Here is a 25639-nt window from a genome sequence, read left to right on the forward strand (position 1 = left end):
ATGATAAGAAAAGATGTCCAACTTCTTGACTACTGCTCAATTCCCTGAAATCCGTATCATTTTAAGAGCAGTTGTTTTCACAGAAAGAGCCAAGAATGGCCTGATAACTATGAAAGGTGTGACAAACTAAGTGGAAGGGAATACACTTGGGATGGGGAAGGAAGAAGATATAAATAAGACATGTGACTATCCAATTGCAGGAGTAGGGCAGTCACTGGGGGTGGGGTGTGGGGAGGAAATAGATTTAGCTGCTAACATTGGCTGGCATTTGGCTTTCCCCATTCAATCATAAGCTCCAAAGGGTATAGCCTAGGTAGGAAGTCCCTCTGCAGCTGAAGAAACTGATGAGTATTCCACAAGCAGGCAGGTGGAGCACAGTGACAGAGAATCCGAGCAGATGTGATGTTTAGGAACTCAGGCAGGAAAGGCACACTCCTTCTCTTCTGGAGGGACAGTAGAGAGAGGGGGCTAGCCTGCACGGCTAGGGGTGACGTTGAGTAGGATAGAGGAGGCTATCAGGTTAGAGGAGAGTAAGTCATATCAGAGTTCAAACTGGTCACAAAGAGAAGCTCTCGATGCTGATGTTGAGAATCTGGATGTGAATTCAGGAGAATCATAGAACCAAATATATGAGAGAAATGAGCCTTGGGTCCAGATGGGAGGGTGGGCCTGGTGTATATCTGACACAGAGAATGTGGCCCAGCTGACATTTACATGCTTTCTTTGGAGTGACATCTGGGGTCTCCAGCTACAATTAAAGGGTGGGAGATATGGATAGACAAGGGATTGTTGCCAACAACATCTGTTTCAAGTTGCAAGGTGCTATCCAGCATGTCTAAGTGCTACTCCCTAAGTTAAAGTTCCGGGTGCCAGAAGGATTTTGCTCTGGGTGGATTTTCTCAGTTGGCCCAAAGAGGTCATGGATTGTGATTGGCTAGACATTAGTTTGATCTCTTCTCTTTCCCTCAGTATCAGATGTGGAAGAGTAATGGTGACACAGAAGGCAATGACTGCAATGGAGGAACCGGCCAGAGGAGAGTGACTGGGAAGACTATTGGGTAGGCAAATTTTATCTACTTCTTTTCAGTGATAGAGATAAGACATATACTTCAGAAAGTATTCCATTCCAATGGAAAAGTAATTGAGTAACTGAATTGTCATATAACTGTAGATTTCCTAGAAAATGGCCCTAAAAAATTTAGCTTTCATCATTTATTGACATGTAAAACAGTACTTAAAACTGCATTGCACTGCTTTCTGGAATCTTAAACCACTCTGTATTTACTTAATGAAACTCAGCCCTCAAATATTTTCTCCCTACTTTTCAAGTAGAAAATAAAATAATAGAGTTTTATACTTCATAACTCTATTTCCAAAAGGGGCTGCAGGGTTGCTCCTGGGGAGGCTTGGTTAAGAGAACCTCTGTTCTATAACTTTGGGGCCACAAGGCTGCAAAATTAATTGGTGAGATCCATTTTAAATGGATGACAATGTTAATGCAAGAGCGTATAGGCATTACTTACTGTCATCCACCATTGGGAGAAATTAGCCTCAGGTCTTAAAGGTAAAGTGGGCTAATGATGAAGAGGACTATAAACAGAGTCTATCTTTTGAGATTGGATGTATGTATCTGAATGATCACAGTCATGAGAATGTGAGGTTATGGTTAAGATTTGGTCAGTTAACTGCTGATCTGTTTCTTGTAGGATTTCAAAAAGTCAGGTCACTGTTGTTTAGTCATGCTCAGTCATCTTGAGCTTCTGTTGACACATGATGAAACCATTGATTCATTATTTACCCAAAGTTCTCTCTTTGTGATTTCTCACTAGCACACTACACTAACTCCTGCTGTCAAAATCTACTGTGTTTCCCCAAAAATAAGACCTAGCCGGACAATCAGCTCTACTGCGTCTTTTGGAGCAAAAATTAATATAAGACCATTCTTATATTATATTATGTTAGATAAGACCCGGTCTTATTTTACTAATTTTTGCTTCAAAAGACGCATTAGAGCTGATTGTCTGGCTAGGTCTTATTTTCAGGGAAACACAATAGTTTCACAAGTGTCCAAGCAAATCAGTCTTGGCTATTGATTATTCAATGACTACTAATTGCTGTAGCTTAGAATTTGATTCATTAGTGAAAAAAAAGAGGTCTACTTGTTTTATCCTTGTTATATATGTTTTTGCAAGAAGGTGCTTGCTTTTGCTATATTAGCTATTCATTTTTAAATGTAAAATAAGGGAAAAACTTGTAAAAATGTTATAATTTGTTGGCATTAAAGCTGAGGTTGCCTTTAGGCTGCATTAACTTATGTATCTTCTTTTACTTAATTCCTCTGTTTTGTTTTAATTTATCAGCTGCCTCTGTGCAAGACACAAGGCCTATTTTTCAAACAAGATTACCTATTCTGCTACTAGGCAACTCATTTTATTCTCTCTAGAGCATCTTTTCATAGGAATAAAAGGATATATATATATATATATATATATATATATATACACACACATATACAATTTTATTTTAAATCATCAGCTGTGTCTTAGATTTTACAAATGCAAAGGAAGTGTGTAAAAGGAAGGACAGGAAATGGATTTGTTGATGCAAATTTCTATGACAAAAACTTTTCATTGGTGGCTAATCTTTTACTAGTATAAATATGAAAGTGATTTCAAGGGTAGAGAAGATGTATTTTCCCTGGCAATTTACAGGATTGGACTTTGTTGGATGCCCACTGAGACAAGGGATGACAGTTCAGTTGCAATAATTTGTCCTCTGGTGCAGAGGCAACTTTGTGGCCAACTTATTCATATGAACACAGAATTGCAATAAGGGTGGGGGAGATTTGCTTAGGAGAGGCCAATCTTGAATGCATAAGAGCTGGGGATTTTAAAATGCAGCTTTGTGGGGCCAGATTTGTGGTCTTTTGAACCAGAAGGCAAATAGTGGCTCTAGATTGAGAACAACATCTACTGGGCAAGATAATGTCATCCACAATTAGGTTCAGTAGTAATGTCTTTAGAGTTCAAAGTTTACATCTGCTGCTGTTGGGAGATGTACACACACACACACTCTCACACACACACACACACACACACACACACACACACACACACACACACACGCCATATTTGATCTGCCCCTCCCAGCTATAGCTTCTGCTCCTGTACTTGCTTTGAGACATGGCTAACTGCTGAGCCTCTCCTGTCACTGCTGAATGGGGAAGGAGAGAGAGCTTCCTTTCTGACCGTCGCAGACTCCTTTATCTATTTACTGTCTGAAGGAAAAACATAGTTTGACTATTTCTTTTTTATTTTTTTGATTTAATATAGTTTTATTTTTCAAAATGTACAGTGGGTATGACCTGTTGTTCATGCATGTTCACCAGCAGCTTGGGCATCCCCACCACCCTTGGTATTTCTGGTGTAAATGACTTGAGCTCTGTGCTTTGAAACTAGTTTAATACCATGTTTACCTGAAAATAAGCCTAGCCGGACAATCAGCTCTAATGTGTCTTTTGGAGCAAAAATTAGTATAAGATCCAGTATTATATTATATTATATTATAGTATAGTATAGTATATTATATTATATTATATTATATTATATTATATTATATTATATTATATTATATTATATTATAAGACTTGGTCTTATAGTAAAATAACTCTGGGTCTTATATTAATTTTTGCTCCAAAAGACGCATTAGAGCTGATTGTCCAGCTAGGTCTTATTTTCGGGGAAACACGGTAGGCCCTGTACGTACTAAGGAGCTCCTGAAGGGCTGCCCTGGCCAAGGAACTGCGGGTCTTTAGTCTGAGAGACAACAGCTGGTGTTATAAACTTATAGGTGGGAACTTCCCTACAGTTGGTCATGTGTTGTTTTGTCAAACAAGATTAGGTTACTGAGCTTGTCCTGGTCTTTGCTTTTGGACCACTTCTTTTTGGTTGCCCCCAGATTTCTTCATGGGTCTTTGTCTTTCTTGGCCAACTTTCCGGCATCTTTCTTCTTGTCATCCTGGGGCAGCGTAATGATGCTCAGAGATCACCTGCTACCACTGCAGCCTCGCTTAGATGTCTGACAAAAAGCTGACTATTTCTTGCAGATTCCTGGATGATGGAAGTTACTCATTAGCCCTACTCTTAAAATGTATTATATTGGTGAATATTTGGTGTAAATTCCCTTGGGGCAAAGTTGGAAAATGATATAGACATCATCACACAATGGACTACACTCAGATTGGTTCCTCTTTGCCTTCTCCTGACTCACCATGTATCAATTTCTTCCCTCTTCCACATGTTGCCCAGATTTCCAGGCCCAGCCATTGTTCTCCAGAATTTGGTCATATCCCCTTCTCTATGATAGGGTCATGTCCTGACTTTCTGGAATGTGCAGAGGATACCATCTTGGGCACTTGCTCTGGAACAATTATTACATGTGGTGTTATCAATAACTGATAATGGATACTAGTTATCAAATATGGATTAAAGTGTTAGCTTTATACAAGGAAAACTGAGTGAGACAAGGGTGGATTGGCCTCTTATCTCATTCATACCCCAGTTGAAACTTGCTAGCAGTCCTGAGCAGAGAAGCTAGAGATTATTGTATCTCCTGGTGAAAGAAAGGTACTGTTTTAGGGAGGAGGCAGAGAAGCAGAGAGCACCTAGCATGAGGCACCTCATATGAGCCGAGACAGCAAGACAGCAAGAGCCTTGGCTAATGCAATTTTTGATGCTGTGACCTTACCCTTGGTAAACAGGGTCCTGTGGATTTCAGATGCTCCTTGCCTTACCCATCAGGTAAATGACTCCTCCCCCTATTGGGAGGAGTAAATGAGTGAGTGACTGTGTGAGTGACTGAGGGACTGAGTGACTGAGTGAGCGAGTGGAGAGAGGGAACCCAAGTGTTTGTTCCTGTACCCTCTTTCCTTGTAATTAGAGCAGAAGTTTCTTTTCTCTATGGCATGTGAGGGAGAAATAAGCAATCCCCATATTCCATGGTGTACAAGTTAAATAATAATATCATAGACTATCAGAGCTGACAGGACCTGACATTTTGTCTGGTCAGACACTGTCATATAGATGAGGAAACAGGTCTATAAAAATGAAGTAACAGAGACTGGAAGCAGCTTCCCTATAGTGTCTCCTGCATATTAACACCTCTGAAAATAAATGGGGAAAAAACCAGATTTCTAATTTGATATAACTCATGCCTTAGTAAAAAGTTTGCATTGTGTTTTTGACTTTTAAGTATTTGTAAATTTTAAAATGCAATTGACAATAAGACTGAAAATCTGGCATATGAAAGAATTTACACTTTGGTTTGGCACATTCAGTGTGGGTTTACATGCAACAGCAGAACTAATCCAATTGAGAGATTTAGTATTTTCATTTCACTGCCATAAATTCACACAGACTTTGAGCAACAGACTCCCAGGAAGAAGGGTGTCTGGGATTCAGATAGCACTGTTCTTATAGAGATAATTGGGCCCACTGAATATTTTAGCCAGTCTCTGTGCGTTAGACAAATTACCTGCTGGGATCAATATAAGAATCACTAACATAAAGCCCAGTTGCTAGTAAAAAGTTTAACTTAAGGAGTTAAAAATAAATATGTCTCCAAACATGAGTTTCGAAATTTAAAGATGGTATACACATGGCTAGCAAGTAGAGTGATCAGTGGCACATGCCTCTGTACTTCTGCTTCAGTTTATTTCTTTGTCTAACATAACAGTTATCATACTGAATTGTAATAAATTGTTTACATGCTCTTTTACTCACTAAACACATATGGAGTGTTTAGTAAGTCAGACATCAGGCTAGGCCCTGGGAAAAAGTGATGATTTGCATTTCATTTGTTGACCTATATGAATGATTTTTAGTCAAGCTGATTGCAATCTTTGGGTCTCCTCAGTTTTCTCATCTGTAAAATAGACAGTGAGGATGAGATCTTCTTTAATATCCCTTCAAGTCCTACGATATACGTAAAATAGATGTTTTTGAGGTTTTGGAGGAAGCTTGAAAAGTTTATCCTATCAAATAGCTTGAGCTCCTCCTCCCACTGCCCCAAATCCACAGTATCTTAAGCAGAGAAGTGTATTTCTCTGTGATGCAAAGAAGTAGGGAATAAGCAGTTGAGGCTTTAATGACAGTTCCACAAGGTCACCAAGCTCCCAGACTCAGTCATCCCTCTTCCTCAGCCTGAACTTCTGAGCACAGAACTTCTGGTTAAGATGGCTGCTGGAACAGAGGTGGCCACACCCAGTTGCAGGGAGGGCTGGAACACATAATCTTTCAGCTGGGAATATTGTTGATCTTATTAAAATACGGAAGACGGGGATAGTGGATTATGGGATATTCAACTATTGTTTGTAAAAGAAAAATAGCACTGGGTCAATCAAACAGGGGAAAAAGACTTTATTCAAAACTATTGCAATAGGAGAGAGAGAGAGAGAGAGAGTCAAGTCTGCTGAAACAAAAGGTGGAAGGATTTTTAAACACTTCTACCTTTTGATGAGCTAATGCAAAGTACTGGAGGATGTTAAGGGAGAGGCTGGTCAATGTGATTAGGGCTAACTAATTGTCATTGTTTATTAATTGTAATTGTTTATTAATTATCATTTATGGAAATTAGGCGCCTACCCTCCCACAGAGACTGGGATGTAGGGGTGCTATCTTTCTTGATGATTACATTTAAAGGGATGACTTCCAGGTCCTTGAGAAAGACATGTCTGGGTTGTAGAAGATTTACATCTTAAAGGGTCAGAAAAATAATTTAAAATTCCATTTTTTCTAAAATAAATGCACTAGGGCAAAGGGATGGTCAGGGGCCTATAACCAGGAAGAAACCTGTCTAAGATTAAGTCAAGCTGAGGGGGACCTTAAAGGCTATTGTGGTCTTGCCGATGCCATGAAATTTATTCATTTTGCTGTGATTTTGTTTACAATGCTAATATTTTAGAAATCTTTTCTTCATATGTAAAGTAAATTTCAGCTCAAATTACTTTCTGAAGTGTCCAAAATTCTTAGTTTGTGGACTCTGAGTAGATGAGGTTGTTCACCGCCTAGGGGTAGGGGAGAGCCAGGAATGTAGTTCACTGCCGGGTAACCACCACAAGCCATGATGTTGTGAACAAAGTCTGTGGGGCTTTATGACTCCAGAGTCAGGTGATAGAGTTTAAGTTTCCAAGAGCAATTAGAAGTCATTCCTGTCGTGTGTGAAAAACCTCATCCCTGGCTGTGCCTAAGAACAGGCTGCCACGCACGCACTCTTGCTTCTGGTTACTCTCCATTGATGACTGAGTCTGTTTTCTTTCCCTCTAAAGGTGACAAACTCTAATTTTGTTTTATTCTTTGTAAACTTGAAAATGAAAGGTCCTGCATGGACTGTGTGGGAGATGCAGTGTGTGCCTTTGCATTCAAGGCAAGTGGCACATAAATGTTTTCTTAATGTGTTTCAGACACGTTCAGAGGCATAAAGAAGGGAATAGACCTGGCAGGTTAGTGAGCCCATCTCCCTTCCTTTGCATTGATTGAAACCGCCTTACTGGAGCATGCCTTTTGGAATTTTGAGCAAACTAATTTTCTATGTCCCCAGGAGCTGATAGTTGTCACAATTCAATTTCAGAATGTTTTTTCTAACATTGCAGGCCTCATTGTCAAGATATTTCCCTGCATCAGTTTCTATCTCATATTTCTTGGCTAGCCAGGCCAATCCATGAGATCAGACCCCACCATACAGCTGAAGTGCAAAAACAAAACCCCAAAAATAACTGTGTTTACATTAGAATTTTACTCTGTGAAGTTACATTTCAAGAGATGTGATTTAACACTTACTGTCTCTAAATCCATGTAATAAGAAGTTAAATTATATTTTTGACTGCATTTATTAATATTTTTATTATTTCATGTATCTAGTGTTTCTCCACGTATTGAATACTTTGATTACTTTATTTTACACCCTATACTATTTTCCACATTTCCCAAACATTTCAATTTAATTAAATTCACATATGTAAAAGATACTATTAAGTACTATGAAGTTGCTGCTTTCAAAGAGTTGATGACGGAAGAATATTCTAGGTTAATTTAATAAGGTACAAAAAGGCACAATAGATTACAGGATAAATTTTTATCAAAAGGCTGAATGGTAGAATGAAAACACTCAAATATCAATACTGAAACAGTTATACAGTCAACCTGAGCAGCTAATTCAGGGGGAGTGAATGTTTAATGGAAATGCAGAGAATGTGATAAGGTGACTATGTTTTCATCCAACAGGAGAAGTTGTTTTCTGCTCGGAAAAAAGCACCTGAATATAAAATCTCATTCTTTTGCTATGGCATGAAAATATACGAGAGAGAGAGAGAGAGAGAGAGAGAGAGAGAGAGAGAGAGAGAGAGAATGCAAGCGAAGACAGTACTATGACAACATGAAACAGAAAGAAAAACAATTCCTAGAGAAATAAATTAAGGACACAGTCGGCATTTTGGAAATTACTTAATGAAAGAATCTCTTTTTACAAGTGCCGTTGCTAAAGACTCTGTTTATAGTGCACACTGAGTGAGTGCATAAGGAGAAACTTTTTCTATTATTGGTAACATAGGCTTTGAAGTACTAAGAAGCAAATATTCTTGACCAGAACAATGTGAAACATACAGAAAAGGGTCAGCATAAACTGAGAAGGGAAAATATTTAACTAAAAGGGAGACTACCTTTTACCTTCTTCTATCGAAGCCTTTTCCCCCTCTACTATATCCAATTTGAGGAGTTAGAAATTAATTTCATTAATACTTCAGAAACAGTAATCCACTGTTTCTGTAATTGTTTAACTGAAAGGTAAAGTTTTCATTTCATTTTAATATTCCTTTATCTACTTATTTATTAAATTTGTCTTTCATTCACTTGTGCACATATTCATGTATTTGTTGAATGAATAAAACATAAGGTGAGTCCAGTCATTCTAGGAAGACAGCACCCCTTACAGAATTTTGCCTTAACAAACAGGTTCTACATGGTACACTGGCAAGGCCTCAAGCAAACATAGACTTCAAGTACTTTATTTCATTTTAATGATCATATCTACAGCCAATAAGAAACATGACAATGATGGCTGATTCTGAAAAACATTAACTACCGTGTTTCCCTGCATATAAGACCTAGCCGTACAATCAGCTCTAATGTGTCCTTTGGAGCAAACATTAATATAAGACCCGGTCTCATATTATATTGTATTATATAAGACCTGGTGTTATATTATAGTAAATTAAGACCGGGTCGTGTATTAATGTTTGCTCCAAAAGACACATTAGAGTTGATTGTCCGGCTAGGTCTTATTTTTGGGTAAACACGGTATACACTACCATTTTAAAAACACTCAGATATCATGAAACATAAGGCAAAGTTTTTATTGTAAGGGATTAAGTTCAGTGTATTATCATCCCTTTAACCCAAAAGAGAGTATGAGAAATTTGCAACAGGCACAGACCTGAAAAGTGTTTACCTGAATAAAAATGACAGTATAGATTTTATCTATGGAGAGAGGAAAGTGCGTGTTCAGTCAGATAGATGTGAAAACACTAAGCAACTTGTTAATTGTTTTAGTTACTCTATCTAAACAATTTTAACACAGAGTTCCTTGGCGTATTTTAATAGGCAGAACTCTAATAAGTAACTGTTCAGTATGGAGTAAAAATCACATCCTCACAATGTGCTGAAAAATGAATCAACTCAGTCAATTCAGTAAATTTTAAATTTGATGTGGAGCAGATCACTTAATTAGTGGGCTCTTCCACTTTCCCATCATATTTTGATTCAGCTCTTTTGGTTGCTGGCACAGATTGCTGTTCAAGTTGCCCCTGGAAAAGGGAGAATTTGTTACTGAAATACCCAGGGAGCTGTCAGGAGCCCTGTGACTCTGGCTCTCACCGCTGACTGACTTCTCTTCCCATACTTCCAGCTCCAATAGTTCCAGAGAGGGAATCTACTTGCTCAAGCTCACCTTTTACCACCAGGCCATAAGCAAGCCGGTGGACTGGCTGATCTTGGGTAAGTCACTCTGGCCGGAGAGCTGAGGAGGGAGGGGAGACAGTAAGTGTCAAAGCAGAGCAAGGATCCTTTAGAGGGATTGTGGATGGGGCAGTTTGCCTTGGAAGGGGCAGTCTGAGCTTGTGCAGTGTGGTCCCCACCAGCATCTAGTTGACATGGCAACAATGGGCAAATTTATTAATACAATCTTTGGGTATGTCAAAACAGACTCCATTGTCTAGTTAGTATTCTTTTTCTATATTTTGTGACAATATTTGTCACTTTTATAATTATAAAATTAAAACATCTTTATTGAAGTCAATTTGGAAACTAAAGAAAAGCAGGAAGAAGAAACCCTTATTGGATTTCTTATTGGGTCTTAATGAAGAAGTTTAATCCATTCATATTTATTACTTCAAGTGGTAGGTTTGGTTCACTGTAATTTTACTTTATACTTTTTGGGTTTTTGTTCTTCCTTTAAGAATTCTTTTTTCTTGCCATATAGCATATTTTTCTTTGCTACTCCAATAATTTTAAAAGGTTTTATCTTTTTTTTCATTCAATATAACTAATGTATATGTCATTAATTACAATATATTTAAATCAGTTGTTCACTCATTTAGCATTCTTTTATTTCCCTCTTCTAGGTTTCCTTGTTATGATCTGGTATGTTAGATGCAAATTTTCAGTTTACATATTTATATCATGGCTATTTTATTTAAGGACTTATTTTAAAAATTAAATTACATTTTATGACACTGTATCTACAATTATTTAGATGGCTTTATTACTGATTAGAATTTTTTTTAACTTTTTTTGGGGGGGAATATTGGGGAACAGTGTGTTTCTCCAGGGCCTATCAGCTCCAAGTCGTTGTCCTTCAGTCTAGTTGTGGAGGGCGCAGCTCAGCTCCAAGTCCAGTCACCATTTTCAATCTTTAGTTGCAGGGGGCACAGCCCACCATCCCATGCGGGAATTAAACCAGCAACCGTGTTGAGACCTCACACTCTAACCAACTGAGCCATCTGGCTGCCCCTCTGGCCACCCCACTGGCAGCTCATTGTTGTCAATCTAGTTGTTTAGGGTGCAGCTCACTGGCCCACGTAGGAATCAAACCGGCAACTCTGCTGTTCAGAGCTCACGCTTTAACCAACTGAGCCATCTGGCCACCTCAATTAGAATTTTTAAAATAATACTACAACTGTCCAATCTGTGAGTTTCTTATTTTTATTTTTGAAGTAATTATTTTTGGAAAGTGTGCATGGGTGTTATACATTCTACCCTTTTTATGTCTGAGAATGTCTTTCTGTTATTCTGGTTGTACCTAGACTCTTTGGATAAGACGTTTTTCCCTACAAAATCCTGCAGGCTTTTTTTCCAGTGAAAACTTCTGGTGCTTAACAATGTACATGAAAAACCTAAATTAGCTTGATTTTATTGTTTTCGTTACTTGTTTTTTCTGCTCTGATAATGTCGTTAAAAACAACAACAAACAACAAAAAAAATAAAAAAGGAATGACCAGGACACATCTTGGTTTTGGTATCTGTTATGACCTGAATTGTGTCCCCTCTCCCCCAATTCAGGTGTTGAAACCATAACCCCTAGTACCTCAGAATGTGACTATATTTGGAGATACGACCTTTAAAGATGGCATTAAGTTAAAATGAGGCTGTGAGGTGGCCCTCATCCAGTCTGACTGGTGTCCTTATCCAAAGAGGATATTTGGACACACAAAGAGGCACCAGATATGTGAATGCATAAAATCCATATGAGGACACAGCTACAAGAGTGCCAGCTGAGGAAACAGGTCTCAGAAGAAAGCAAACCTGCCAACACCTTGATCATGGGCTTATAGCCTCCAGAACTGTGAGAAATAAATTTCTGTTGTTGAAGTCACCCAGTCTGTAGAATTTTGTTATGACGGCCCTAGCAAAATAATACAATATCCGTTAACAAATTATGTCTGCTACTTGGTAAAATGTTTTAATGTGATTACTCGGTCTATTCTTCAGCTCCAGAAAGTTCTATTATTTCTTGGTTTTTGTTTCTTCTCTGTTCTCTCCTTCTGGAGTTCTTACTATAATGAATTGGATCTTTAGGATCTATCTTCCTTGCCTCTTATCTGTTAATCTCTCTTTTTTCACGTTTACTTTTTTGAAATAGCAGATGTATTGTTTACATTTCCACTGTAGTATTTAATTTGGACTTCATGGTTTTCATTATATGAGTTCTCTTATTATTTTAGAAACCCCTTTCGAATGGCTACCTGTCCTAGTGTTTGGAACACAATGTTTCTTTGATTATTGTTGATACAAATGATAGATTTGTAAAGTTTTCTTTTAGTTTTTCTAGTTCATTGGAGGACATTGCTTTGATTTCTTAGCATGATGCCCTTCTTCTGAACTGTTACATATATCCTGTGATTTTTCTCTGTGTATCTTTATGGAAGGTGGTTTATACATTTCAGATTTAGGGCTTCTCATGGACACATCTCCAGTTACATTCCTGGCCAATAATTTCTTCTCACACAAGGAGTTGTGGGCTAGGTTGGTGCTTGCGCCAATCTGGTTTTGTCTGCACAATATCCAGCAAAAATTTCCCGATGTTTCTGTCATGTGGATACAATGTTCTTTAGTTTCTAGCAATTATGCAGAATTTCCCCAAGTTTGGTATTCTGTTGGTCATTTTGTTGGAATTTTTGGAAGGTGGGGAATTAAAAGTATGGTATAAATGGAATGTTCCCCTAGTTAAGAAGACAACTGAAGTTGGATGTTTGCTCGGGGTGAAAGTGGAGGTGGTGGGGGCCAGTGTTTTGTTAGTCACACTCCCACTATTTCAAAACTTGCTTCAAAACATTCTATAGAGATGATCTGTATATATTTATCTCCCTGCCACTGGGCTATTCTTAGCTGCCTGTGACATAGTAGGTGCTCAAAAATGTTTGCTGGATTTGCACGGAAGTCCTCCACGTGCCCAAAGCCTTGGTTTCTAGGACTCCAATGACTGAGGTTCATCAAGAGTATGGAAGTAGTGGGGAAGAGGCCTGACTCTTAAGTTCTTTGCTTAGGATTTTGGAAATTGTTTAGTACTTGTTTTAGTGTCTTTCTGAGGATCAAAATAAGCTGACAAGTTTTTACCCTTTGTGACAGTCCTGTTGAACTTTAATAGCTGGACATGATCTATGCCTCATTTTACTTTTTGGAAATGTTATTTATGTTCTGGGAAGTGTAAATGGTTGTCTCACTGATACTCTAAATAGTCTGTGATGTGCTTTGTTAGGCTTTGCTTGTTTGGAAACTTAGAGCTTTTAAAGTTATTCCCTTATCCCTCGCCTTGTATTTCTGCAACCACACGAGTGAATTTATCCTGCCTTATATTAACCAACTATTTACATCTTCTCCATTCGATTGTAAGTTACTTGGAAGGCAGGGACTATGTATTACCTGCTCTGTATCACCCTACTAGTTAGTGTCTCTCAAACTGTTTTGCTAAACTTAAGTATTTTCCCAATAAATTAAAACAACTTCTTAAATTGCTCCTTTCCTATCTTGCTTCCATCTATATATAGTGGACATTTGCTTATTATTGGCCAGCCACCGTTTTCCTCTTCTTGCCAGTACTCCTCCTTTTTATTTGGTTATCTACCCTTCCCCTTGTCGCCTGTATGCATCCTGGGAAGGTCATCCCTTTGTAAGCTTCTCAAGTGGGTCCTTAATCAGTTGGACAATCAGCACTCTCTATAATCTGACTGCAATGTTTGGTTCAAGAACAAATGTGAGACCCAGTCTGGACTAATTGCAGTGAATCTCAGGTCTTTTTTTATTGAAGGCTGAACTAGAGATGCCATTTCTTTCATGTTGGATGTGGACAAAACAGCATGTAACCCTGGAATTTGTTGGCAGCCATATTGCACCCAAGACGGTTGTAGCTTTAGGATGAGCTAGACATTATGGAAGACAGAGTGTAGAGACAGCCAGAGGTTGGGTTTCCTTGTGGACATTTTTGTGGTACTGGCTCAAACCAAACCTCCAACCCCCTTTCCAGGGATGAGAACTAATACATTTCTTTATTTTAGCTGGTTTGTGCTGGGTTTCTTTTATTTGCAACCAAAATCCTTATGACTAATGCACTGTATTTTTAGCCTATTTAATCATATAAACATTTAACAACATGCTTCATAGATTTTTCTCCTTGCCTAATTCCTTACCCTATTTCAGTTTCTTTTTTTATTTTATTTTTCTTTAGGTTTCTAGTTCCTATTTGTTAGCGATGATTAGTTGTTTATAGCCTCATAGAATCACAAAATGACCAGAGATCAGTTATTCCTCCTCCCTTATTTTTAGATAATAAAACCGAACACTAATGAGGCTAAGTGATGCACCCAAGATCATTATAGTTTCAATATTTTGTTCATGACTTAGAGTGATCTTTATCAACATTAATTGTTAGGTTGCCCTGTACACAGAGGGTGGATTGCTAACTGTAGACTATTCACCCCTTATGGATGGAGGTGTTTGTCTAGATAGTTTTCCACCTGTCTTTTGTAGTTAGTTGTCACTTTTTTTACTGCTGCTTTTGGAAGTTCTTTGATCATTCTTGTTGCCTCTAATCTTATGTCCACTGTGTGATAGAAAAAGGATGAGGGTCAGTAAGGCTAGTAATCATACTTTATAAACTGATAACCTCAATCAATTTTACACACATTTTTAAATCAATAGTCACCCAAGGGTGGCAATAGCTATTATATAACATAGATGGCCATTGAAATTGTTTTCACTTATGCTCTTTAAATCTTTTTCACTTGCTTCTGGTTTTTGGCCATATAACTAGGTTGACAGAGTAGAAAAGAGGAGATGAGGAAGTATTAGTTCTCTTGTAATTTTTGAAGGTTGTTTTATGTCAAGCATGCTGACGCTTATTTAAAATGTAAAAGAGATAAGTGCAAGTTAGATGATATATTTGGGAAATTGTGTTCTGGTTAATTGAATTTTCCAGCTTACTGAAGGGGTATTCTGAAAATCCTGTTAAGATCTTTCCTTAATACACGAATCCATTTAACTTTCCTAATATATCTATCATACAGAAGAAATAATTTTATTCTTGATCAATTTGCATCTTGCAATGCCTTGTCTGAATAACACTAAGTAAAGACATGGAGGGCAATGGCTTTGAACTGCATTATAGTTTTCACATTGCTAGTTGACATATGTCAGTCATGATTCCTGTCCATCACTATCTTATTCCCTGGATGGATTATACTTTCTACCACTTTAAGATTAGACTTGTCTATGTACTTTCTTTGGCCAAAGAAATAGAAACAGAATTGCCAGGCTTGCATATCTAGTTTACTCTTCTCCTTCCGTGGTAATAATCAGAGCAAGTGTCAAGATGAGGCCTCTGCAGCCTGCATAGGTAAGACATAAAATTTTGCTATCTTAAGCCGCTGAGATTTTGGGATCTCTCGATACCACAGCATATCCCAGCCTTATCTGACTGATCCATAAGGTAGAAGTGGGCAGAGCTCTGAAACTAACTCCTTCTTCCCCACCCTACGTGCCTCCCCTTAACTGCAATAATTCCTCTCCTTTAGTTTTATTTGGAAAATAAAACACACACAACTTTTCTATTTCTGAAAAAAATTGATTAAGAACCATTGATGTAGGTATTTGGCCTTAATGTGTGTGGAACCCTAGGATTTAATGAATTTTAAAATGCTTGCTCCTTGAGGTTTCATGTGATTGGCTTCTCTCATAAAACTAGAGCACAGCAAAGTTTTGTTAATGGAGGGTTTCAGTGTATTCTGCTTTTCTCTAATGGTATACTCAAGCTGTGCTTATAAATTGACATGTCTGATGATTGTATGTGGTTTATAAAATGAGGCTCTTTTGTTGATAATATATATTATAAATCAGGCAGCGACATATTAAATGCACAATAGATAGGATTACTGAATGATATCTAATTTGACAACCATAGCTTATCATTTCATATTTATCATTTAAGATCTCAATCAATGCTCACACTGCTTTTCTTTTAAGGCTGACATTTAATACGCTGATGGAATTTGGAGTGGACAATGTTATTTGAGGGTTTATGGAGATTCTTCAAGGATGGACTGAGTCACATTTTTACGAAATCGATTCTGAAAGGAAATTATATTGGATTTGGAACTTATTGGAAAACACCTTTTGAGAGTTTTTCTCTCTGGGACTTGAGCTCAAAATTTCTGAAAACCGAACACTTTCATATATTAACTATTTGTTTAAAATTGTGTAAGTTCATTTTTGGATGCAGACAATTTTTGATTACTTAAATGAAGGGGAAGAGACACATGGATTATACCAAAGAATGGATAATTTCCAAATCACTTATAAAGTAACGCAACGATCAATAAAAATGCTGCAAGAGTGAACTCTTGGTTAATTAAAATTTTTGCTTACCAAGAGATTAAAAAAACAGCTGTTTTTAATTTGAAAGTTTTAAACATGCTTCATCATTTAGCGAATAGAGTTTCATGACAATATTGAATCTTTTTTTAAAGATTGAAGATCTTGCAACACTTTGGATGTCATTAATCTGAACATAAATTGTCAATGTGAAAATAGAGAACGTGTAGGAAATTGGGCCCAAGGTGCATAGATCCAAGAATGTACTCCCTGATTTGTTGTTTTAAAAAGTTACATTCTTTCTATGAGTATATTTACTACTTTTGTGCTTAAAGTGACTGTTGAAGTGGACTGCCGGATCACGAAGTAGAAAAAAATGGTAAGAGAGGAAGTATCCAGCTGAGTTTAAGTTAATTGAAGTTTTATATTATGTGTCTCTGTGATGCAGATACAAACATCTCCCCTGCTCTTTCCTCACTTCTGATCCCAAGCAGTGGTCAGTTTGTCCCTTATGTAGGGAGCTTGGGCTGGGGCAGTGGTAGGGAGGGACGTTTATTTGGTAGTACACAATTTTATGTTTTTAATTACATGTGGTCTATTGTCCAGTTGAAATCCTTATAAAATCAGGAATTCTGCCTGAGCTCCTCTACCCCAGCATAAGCTGGGCTATTTGGGAAGGCACCGTTCCTCTTGGGCATTTTCAGGGCAAGTGCGGTGGGCCAGATCTTATGTTTCAGTTTCCCAAAGCAAAGCTCCATGAAACGATATGGTGAAGGATTCTAAAATAAATAATCGATTTTTTTTCTATTATGTTCAAATTAGTGCTCATAGGCTTGAACTATAATTCTGACTCGCTTCCATCATTGTTACGGTTCCCAAGCATTTGTATTTGAAGAACACCTGACAAAGAGTTATTCTGTAGTTATATTGCCTTACTGAGCCCAGTGTGGTCTGGCTCGACACACTTTCTTGTCTATCAGTTTCATATAACTGTGACTATTGTCCCAGCTTCCTGGTCTTGTGTATTACTAGCACATTTTTTGAATGGATTCACTGGTTCTGACAGGATCCATATCTTTGATATATATATATATGACATTAAATCTAACTGTAGGAAATGTTATCATCATGTTACAATTATTGTATTGACAAGCAAATTTCCCCGAGTAGTCAGTCATGGAAATGGAGAGAGTGCTTACAATCTAAGATGCATGATAGTTATGAGTAGGGCAGTATATGCTAATGGAAAGAGCACTAGATAGATGGCCTTGATTGCTATTATGACAGAAATTCATTAATTACATGCCTTTTTACATGTGTTACCTTGCTAACCTTCACACAGAGGGAAATAGTTAGGTTATTTTTTCTTTATTAGTATCCAAACTATGATCTACTGATACAGATACAAATATTTATAGATATCAGGAAAAATGCTATTAAATTCACGTGTGGTATCTAAAAGTCCTATAACTGCACATAGCTCAAGGATTTTTGTTTGGGAAAGGTGAGAAATGATGGGGTAAAAAATAGAGGGAGACAAAGTCAAAATGTATTTTAGAAGAAATCTAAAAGAGCAGCCATTGGGATTCTGTGTCCCTGCTAGGTAAGTTGTCAGGAAGCAGCCAGGCCGTTTTCTGGTTAATGCAGAAGACTTGGATTTTTTAAACTTATTAATGAAAGGGACTAAAGGATGTGACAGGAAACATGTACTTAGTACATTTTTTATGACTTCTGTTCTATTCAGCATTAGGTATTTATGTTGCTCTTCTACTAACAATCAGACCTGAATCAGAACAAATGAAGAGAGATATTCCAGAGATTCAGTGATTCAGGTCTTTGCAGCTGATATGAGGTTTGGGGGCCTGGAGTTAGGAGGAGAAGCCCATAAGTTTCCATTGGGAAGAGATGACTGTCTTTGATTTGGAGCAGGTGAATGGCACACAAGAGTAGAAAATACATTTTTAAGTTATCAAATAGCAGAGTATCAATGCAGGGCTGGGTACCCTTCTATCATATATTGTTAAAAATTAATGAAAGTACCCCCCTGGGTACTTGGGACAAGGATTGGAAGAGGTCTGCATAGTACTTCAGGAATAAGCCTCAGTGAACACAGAAGTGCTTCCACACTGAAGTGAGCATGGAACTGAGGTCTTTGTTCTACAGAAAAGATGAAACTAAGATTGGATTAAGGTCTACAGTGATTAAAATTAATTTACATTAGTATGCTAAGCATATAAGGTATACCTTGATTATTTTGTTTCATTAAACCTTCCTTCAAATATTGTGCCCTCATGATGTTAATAAGTAGTAGATAAGAATAGTTTCCTATCAACATAGATTATCATTAGATATGAATTATGCTTAAAGTAGTAATAACAGAAGTGTCTTCTAGCTGACACTGGTGCCCTGCAAATAGCTGCTTGGTCCTGGTTCTTGTTAAGGGCATACGAGCTGGAAACTTGACCTAGGTTTTCATGAAGGCATGAACACCAGAGAGGAGAAGAGAAAAAGGGAACCTTTAAGGCAGATGGCACTGCTTGACTCTCTTGTGTCTTAGAATGCATGAGTGGGATGCAATGGAGGATACAGAGCCTCTTGCCTCAAACGGAGGAGTGGGATATAAATTTTCAAGTTTAACACGGACAGAGGGAAGGGTTCCCTCCTTAGTTTAAAAAAATGTCTAGAACTTAAAAAAAAAAGTCTAGAAAAATTTTCAATAGCTCTTGTTTTCTGATTACCTTTCAAGTAGGTCACACCATTTTTTTTTTTTTTCTGAAATAGTAGCTGTGTTCCTAGGGAAATGGAGTTCAGAAATATTGATGAAAGATGATTCTTTGGGCTCCTCTTTTTCAGGCATAGGGGACTTAAGATGTGTCTCTGGGTAAAACTTCATGTCACCTCTATGGCCAGCCTCTTCCTTTCCTGTCCTTTATGGGGTTATCTCACCATGTTTTGAGTCATGGATGTCAGGGAATTAAATTTATAATCACTGCAGATAAGTAATCTGCAGGTTGGAAATTCTCACAGGGTAGAATCTATAAAGGGCAGACCAGTGTCCATCAGATGAATAAGGGGCTGAGGTTGCCACTGCCCACCTACCATCTCCACCATCTTACCCCACTTTCACTCAGATGCTGGCCATTTTTCCTTCAGACTAAGTTAACACTAAACTCTGGTGGGGGGTTAAGAATGTTTCATGTGGTTATCCCAGAGCAGTACAGTGCCAGAAATGTGAGAATTGTCTTTCTTTAGACAACTAATTTTCTTGTCCAAACAAAGGGACAAAATGTCACCATCTGTCTTGTTCCTTGACTCTATCAAGGTTTTCTGGAAGGCTTATCTTCCAGCTTGTTCTTTTCTGGTATCTTTGTGCCCCATTTTCCCCCTTCTCATAGTATGCTTCCCTTCTTCACAGGATAACATAATCCTGTCCCCATTTTCTTTTGGTGTCCTGTAAACTCTGTCTCCTTAAGTTTTGACTAGGTAGAAATGGAATAATTTGATTGTGTTTTTATTATTATAAGTTTGCGTTATTGTTGTTCCACAGAGAAAAGGGAAGAAATGTTGGGCTTGTAGTTGAGAGGCATAATAAGTAGTTAACGCTTTGACCCTGGTTAAATATTCACCTGCGATATTGTGGGTCTTCACTTACCTAAAGCTAAACACATAACACAGTGAGAATTAATTTTCTTCTGAAGACTACATAGGTCTATCTATGAAGGAATAAATATTCCTCCTATGTCTTTGACCCTTCTTCTAAAATGAAAAATCTGACCCTATTAAATTAAGATTTGCCTCTTCCTGACCTGGTTTTCATTAGAAAGGCTCCCCTTAGATTTTACAGAAAATGTCTGAGCCAGAGCCATATAAGAACATGGGTGGCTCTCATATCGGGTTTCTCTCTGACACCCAAGTTTCTCCTCCGTTATCAGAGAGGGGGATTTTATTCTATCCCATCACATATAAAAGTCCATAAACCCTCAGTCACGGAATGATCAGATCTTTATAGCTTGTTCTTATTGTTTCCTGATTGTGTGTTTAGGGTACATTTTTAGGGTAGTTCTTCCTTTGCTGACACAGGGAAATTGAGACCAAAGCAATGACATAAACTGTCAAGACCACAGGAAGAACTTGTATGAATGTCTTCAACTCATCATTTCTTTTCAGCTGGATCTCGGAGGAAATAGGCATGGTGGGATACTAGACTGGAGTTACAAATTGTGCAATTAACTTTATAAAATAAGATTGATACTGTGAATATACACTCATCAAAAATGTTAGAAAGTCAAGGACTAAGAAAAATATAAATATTTTGACTGGATCTTTACTAACTAAAGGCCAGTGTTATAGCAGCTTCCTTCTATCTCTATAGCTGCTTTATTCATGTTTCATTTTAAAGCTACGGTAGTGACTTGTTCAGATCAGCTCCACAGAATCCAACGAACAAGAGTACACACACACACACACACACACACACACACACACTCCACACTCCACTATCCAAACTGCTTGCTTTCCTTTGAGTTCTTATTTTATACGTTTTGTCTTGCTTATGTAATCCAAAGGGAAATAGGCTATATATGAACAAATGCTGAAATGACTAAAATCTGACTTCACAAACATATGCAAAGTTATTTCTGGTGCCAACTGAAATAGAGGCCCTATTGATGAGACTAAATTGACTTTAATTTTTGTGTGATGAATGAATCTTAAACTGGGCTATGTAGTCAATTTGGTTAAATTCTATTGCTTTAGTTAAATTTCAAAAGAGGAAAACTTAAGCATGCAGGTCACTCAAGAGGCTTTGAATTCGTATATATATTAGAGGGTAGGAATTTATTTCTCCCTGCTTATATAGAAGGAAGAATCATCAATTACTCCTGATTATATTTATGAAATCAGAGTGCTGGTTACTAGCCAAGGTTTCTTTTCAAAACTTCAGAGAAGGCTTGTGGTGAAAGCCAAAACCTTCTGAAAAGGACATTGGCTATGTCTCTTTCTATGAATAAGAATAAAAGATGATTTCCCCCTAAGCCTGTGTGACCAAAGATAATGCATCTCATTCCAGTGATAGGATTTCTCCCTCCCTCCCTCCCTCCCTCCCTCCCTCCCTCCCTCCCTCTCTCCCTCTCTCCCTCCCTCCCTCCCTCCCTCCCTCCCTCCCTCCCTCCCTTCCTCCCTCCCTCCTTTCCTCCTTTCCTCCTTTCTTTCTTTCTTTCTTTCTTTCTTTCTTTCTTTCTTTCTTTCTTTCTTTCTTTCTTTCCTTCTTTCCTTCTTTCCTTCTTTCCTTCTTTCCTTCTTTCCTTCTTTCCTTCTTTCTTTCTTTCTTTCTTTCTTTCTTTCTTTCTTTCTTTCCTTCCTTCCTTCCTTTCTTTCTTTCTTTCTTTCTTTCTTTCTTTCTTTCTTTCTCTTTCTTTCTTTCTTTCTTTCTTTCTTTCCTTCTTTCTTTCCTTCTTTCTTTCCTTCTTTCTTTCCTTCTTTCTTTCTTTCTTTCTTTCTTTCTTTCTTTCTTTCTTTCTTTCTTTCTTTCTTTCTTTCTTTCTTTCTTTCTTTCTTTCTTTCTTTCTTTCTTTCTTTCTTTCTTTCTTTCTTTCTTTCTTTCTTTCTTTCTTTCTTTCTTTCTTTCTTTCTTTCTTTCTTTCTTTCTTTCTTTCTTTCTTTCTTTCTTTCTTTCTTTCTTTCTTTCTTTCTTTCTTTCTTTCTTTCTTTCTTTCTTTCTTTCTTTCTTTCTTTCTTTCTTTCTTTCTTTCTTTCTTTCTTTCTTTCTTTCTTTCTTTCTTTCTTTCTTTCTTTCTTTCTTTCTTTCTTTCTTTCTTTCTTTCTTTCTTTCTTTCTTTCTTTCTTTCTTTCTTTCTTTCTTTCTTTCTTCTTTCTCCCACTATACAAACAACAACACAAAACAGTTTGGAAGAGTTCAACTTCAAATATAATTAACACCTTGAGCAATTAATTTCCTGTATGTGGGGACAGATTCCCAGAGAGCAGTTTCCAGGCTCTTGGCCTCACATGGAAAGGTGCTGGCTCGGGTAGTAGACGGCCATCAGCTGTAATCAGATGGCCATCTGATTACGTTAGCTGTTACTGGTTAGCCATTAGCCACTAATATAACTGCCTTGGCTATGCTAGGGGGTGCGTTGGTTGGCAGAGATGCAGACGGCAGATTGCGCATCGTGTGGAGCCTGCTTCCTGTGTCTCCAACCCAGCCGCCAGCGAGACTATAGTGGTATGAACCCCCTATCCATGGCTCCATTGGTGTCCCTTTTGACCTCACCACATCCTACGTTCTTGTGCAGGGAACAGGAGCTGAGTCCCTGCATGACAATGCACTTTGTTAATTCAGCTAAATTTGGAATCTTATTAAAAAAATGACCTTTGGAGTATTTTCATTCAATAACTATCTATTGACCACTTTGTATAATTTGTGCACAGCTTGATGATTGGTGGGGTCACACAGGAAGTTCAAGGTAAGGAGCTCACTGAAGAAGGGAGCCTTAGTATGGTACAAAAATAATCACAGAGAGACATGGCCATTGCTATGATTGAGACATGGATTAGGCGCTATGGGCTCCAGAAGGAAAGCCAGGAAGCAAGTGGTATAGTAGAGAAGGTGTAGGCACTGAAGTTAGTGGACCTTGGTTTGAATACCAGCTGTGTTCCTGTTTAATCAGAGGTCTGAGCCTCTTTCCCATTTTATAAAATGAAGGTTAAAATTCCCATTTTGGGGTTGATAAGATTACTGGAAGTGTGCTTAATGTGCCTAAACTAGTCCCTGGGACATGATGGGTTTTCAATAATTAGCAGTTATCATCATCATCATCATTAATGTTATGGGTTTTATAGAGGAAATGACATATAAGAAGACTCTGCTGCCTAGGTAAAATCTGGACATTCACCATTTGGATGCAAGGTCGTTTGAAACAGAGGGATCAGGTTAGTAAAAGCAGTTTGAGGAAAAACATGGAGAATGTACAGGGACAACAAGCATCTTAAATGGAACTTGGAATTGATGAACTTTATTTTTGGTTTTGCCTCAATCTATTTTAAGAATATATCTGACTGTAGGAAATCAAGCCAGAATGCCTTCATTCAACGTTGTGGTTCCAATTTACACTATGTTCCATGATTTTATTAAGCCTACATCATTATTGGCTCAACTTTTTATTTGAAATGCCTTCTCTCCAAGTTCTATCTATTCCATGAAGTCCTTCACAAGTCGCCAAGTCTTCTATAACTTTCCCAGGAAAATTAATCTGTTGCTTCTTTGATTCCCATAGTATTGGAGCTGCCCTTCCTCTCTGATACCATGTTTATTCAGCCTCACTGATGTGTCAGGTCCTCTGCTAGGGATGGGGAATCCCAACTGAAAAAAAGTGTAACAAGTCTAATCATGGTCACAAAATGAACAGATAACCACAACACAGAGTGATACAAAAGGAGTAAATAAAAGTGCCATGGGATCACTTGGGAGGGTCACTGAGCTCAGTCAAGGATGGCTTCCTAGAGGAAATGTTGATCAATTTGAAACCTGAATGGTGAGTAGCTAATTATTCAAACCAGGTGAAGCACAATACATAGAGGGAAGCTATTCCTGGCAGAAGGTAAGAGCATAATGATGAGAAATGCAGCTCTACTAGCAGTGTCTTCCATACATTAAGCATTCAGTAGACATTTGTTGAACGAATGGGTTCTTATGGAAAGGAGCTAAGGCTGGTAGCTAGCTGTCAGATAGCATTTTTTCCTTTGATACCATGTTTCCCCGAAAATAAGACCTAACCGGACAATCAGATCTAATGTGCCTTTTTGGAGTAAAAATTAATATAAGACCTGGTCTTATTTTACTATAATATAATATAATATAATATAATATAATATAATATAATATAATATAATATAATATAATATAATAATACCAGGTATAATATAAGAGATGATTGTCTGGCTAGGTCTTATCTTCAGGGAAATACAGTATAAGGAGGTGGTTGCTGAAAGGATGGAAAGAATATAGACAGGGAATAAAAGAAACTTACAATTAACAACTTCACATACTTCACAGAATTTGGCAGGTACATTACCAAAGTGAATTCATAGATTTGCATAAAGCTTGCTCTAGAGTGATGTATAAATAAACACGGTATTCATTTTTAAACATTATTTAAGGGCCCATTATCACCTAAACATAATTCCTATGAAAATAGAGAATAAAACATCCTTTGTATCTAGATTTAGATATCCTAGGGCTATCTTTGTGAAACTACTAGAAAGAAAGAGAGAAAAAAAATAAAACAGTAAATGCTAAAGCTAGAAGAGGAAATAATTTAAGATATTTTAGGGAAGTGAAAAATCAGAAAGTAGAAAGTTCCTTCCCATACTTACAAATACAAACAAAATGTAAAATTTCTGCTTATTTTAAGATTACATACCCTTAGAATTGAAAAAACACACACACTAGTTCTCAGGTGACACAGCTGTCCAGAATATATAATGCTCATTATTTAATGCAATTGTTTTTAATTAGTGGTTAAATTAATATTATAAAACAGGTAGAATCCATTGAAATAATACTATCTGCCTACTTTCTGGATTCTCTGTATCTGAAAAAAGCAAAATATAGAAATGGTGCATTTAGGAACATCTGTGGGAAGAAAAGCAGTTGAGAGTTTTCTTTAGTATACGGCAAAGACAATAACAAAAATCAATCTAATACATTTGATAAAATGTTTAGCTGTATCTTTCACACCCCCAAGGACTGTACACCATTAAAACAATTCCATTATGCCCTTAGGAGGCACTAGCATTCTAATTGATAATACCCTAAGTGAAAGCAAATTACAATATCAAAAGTAGATTTTTTGACCAAATAGCATGAAGAATCTTACTGTTTCTGAAATGAGAAGAGAAAGCCAATGACATGACTTCTACTGAGTCACAAGGAAGGATTCTTGGAATCCCCATTTCCTGCACCCCCTTAAACCAGTCATATCAGGAATGACTGAATAATTGTTTGTAGCACTTAAAAATATAGTTGAAATAGCATTACCTAAGTACTGAAGAAATCTCTTTTTTTTTTTTTTTTTTTCACTATTCACCAGTGGAGAGAGTTCTCATTAAAATTTGCATCCGGTACATTGTCAGTTACGTTTTTACATTTTTTTGCAAAATGCACACACATTATTGATTTTTTTAATAAAAGAAATGTTTCTACATCCATGAATTTCCAGTAGCACCAA

The 25639-nt window shown here is 37.4% G+C and overlaps 1 pseudogene; it reads right to left on the reverse strand.

Annotated features, from left to right (window-relative positions):
* Positions 1 to 3371: 3371 nt before the first annotated feature.
* LOC109452921 (small ribosomal subunit protein eS25 pseudogene) lies at positions 3372 to 4346 on the reverse strand (annotated as a pseudogene).
* Positions 4347 to 25639: the final 21293 nt, after the last annotated feature.

The sequence above is a fragment of the Rhinolophus sinicus genome, chromosome 1, assembly GCF_057876585.1.
Source record: "Rhinolophus sinicus isolate RSI-liver-muscle chromosome 1, RSI-T2T, whole genome shotgun sequence".
NCBI lineage: Eukaryota > Metazoa > Chordata > Mammalia > Chiroptera > Rhinolophidae > Rhinolophus > Rhinolophus sinicus.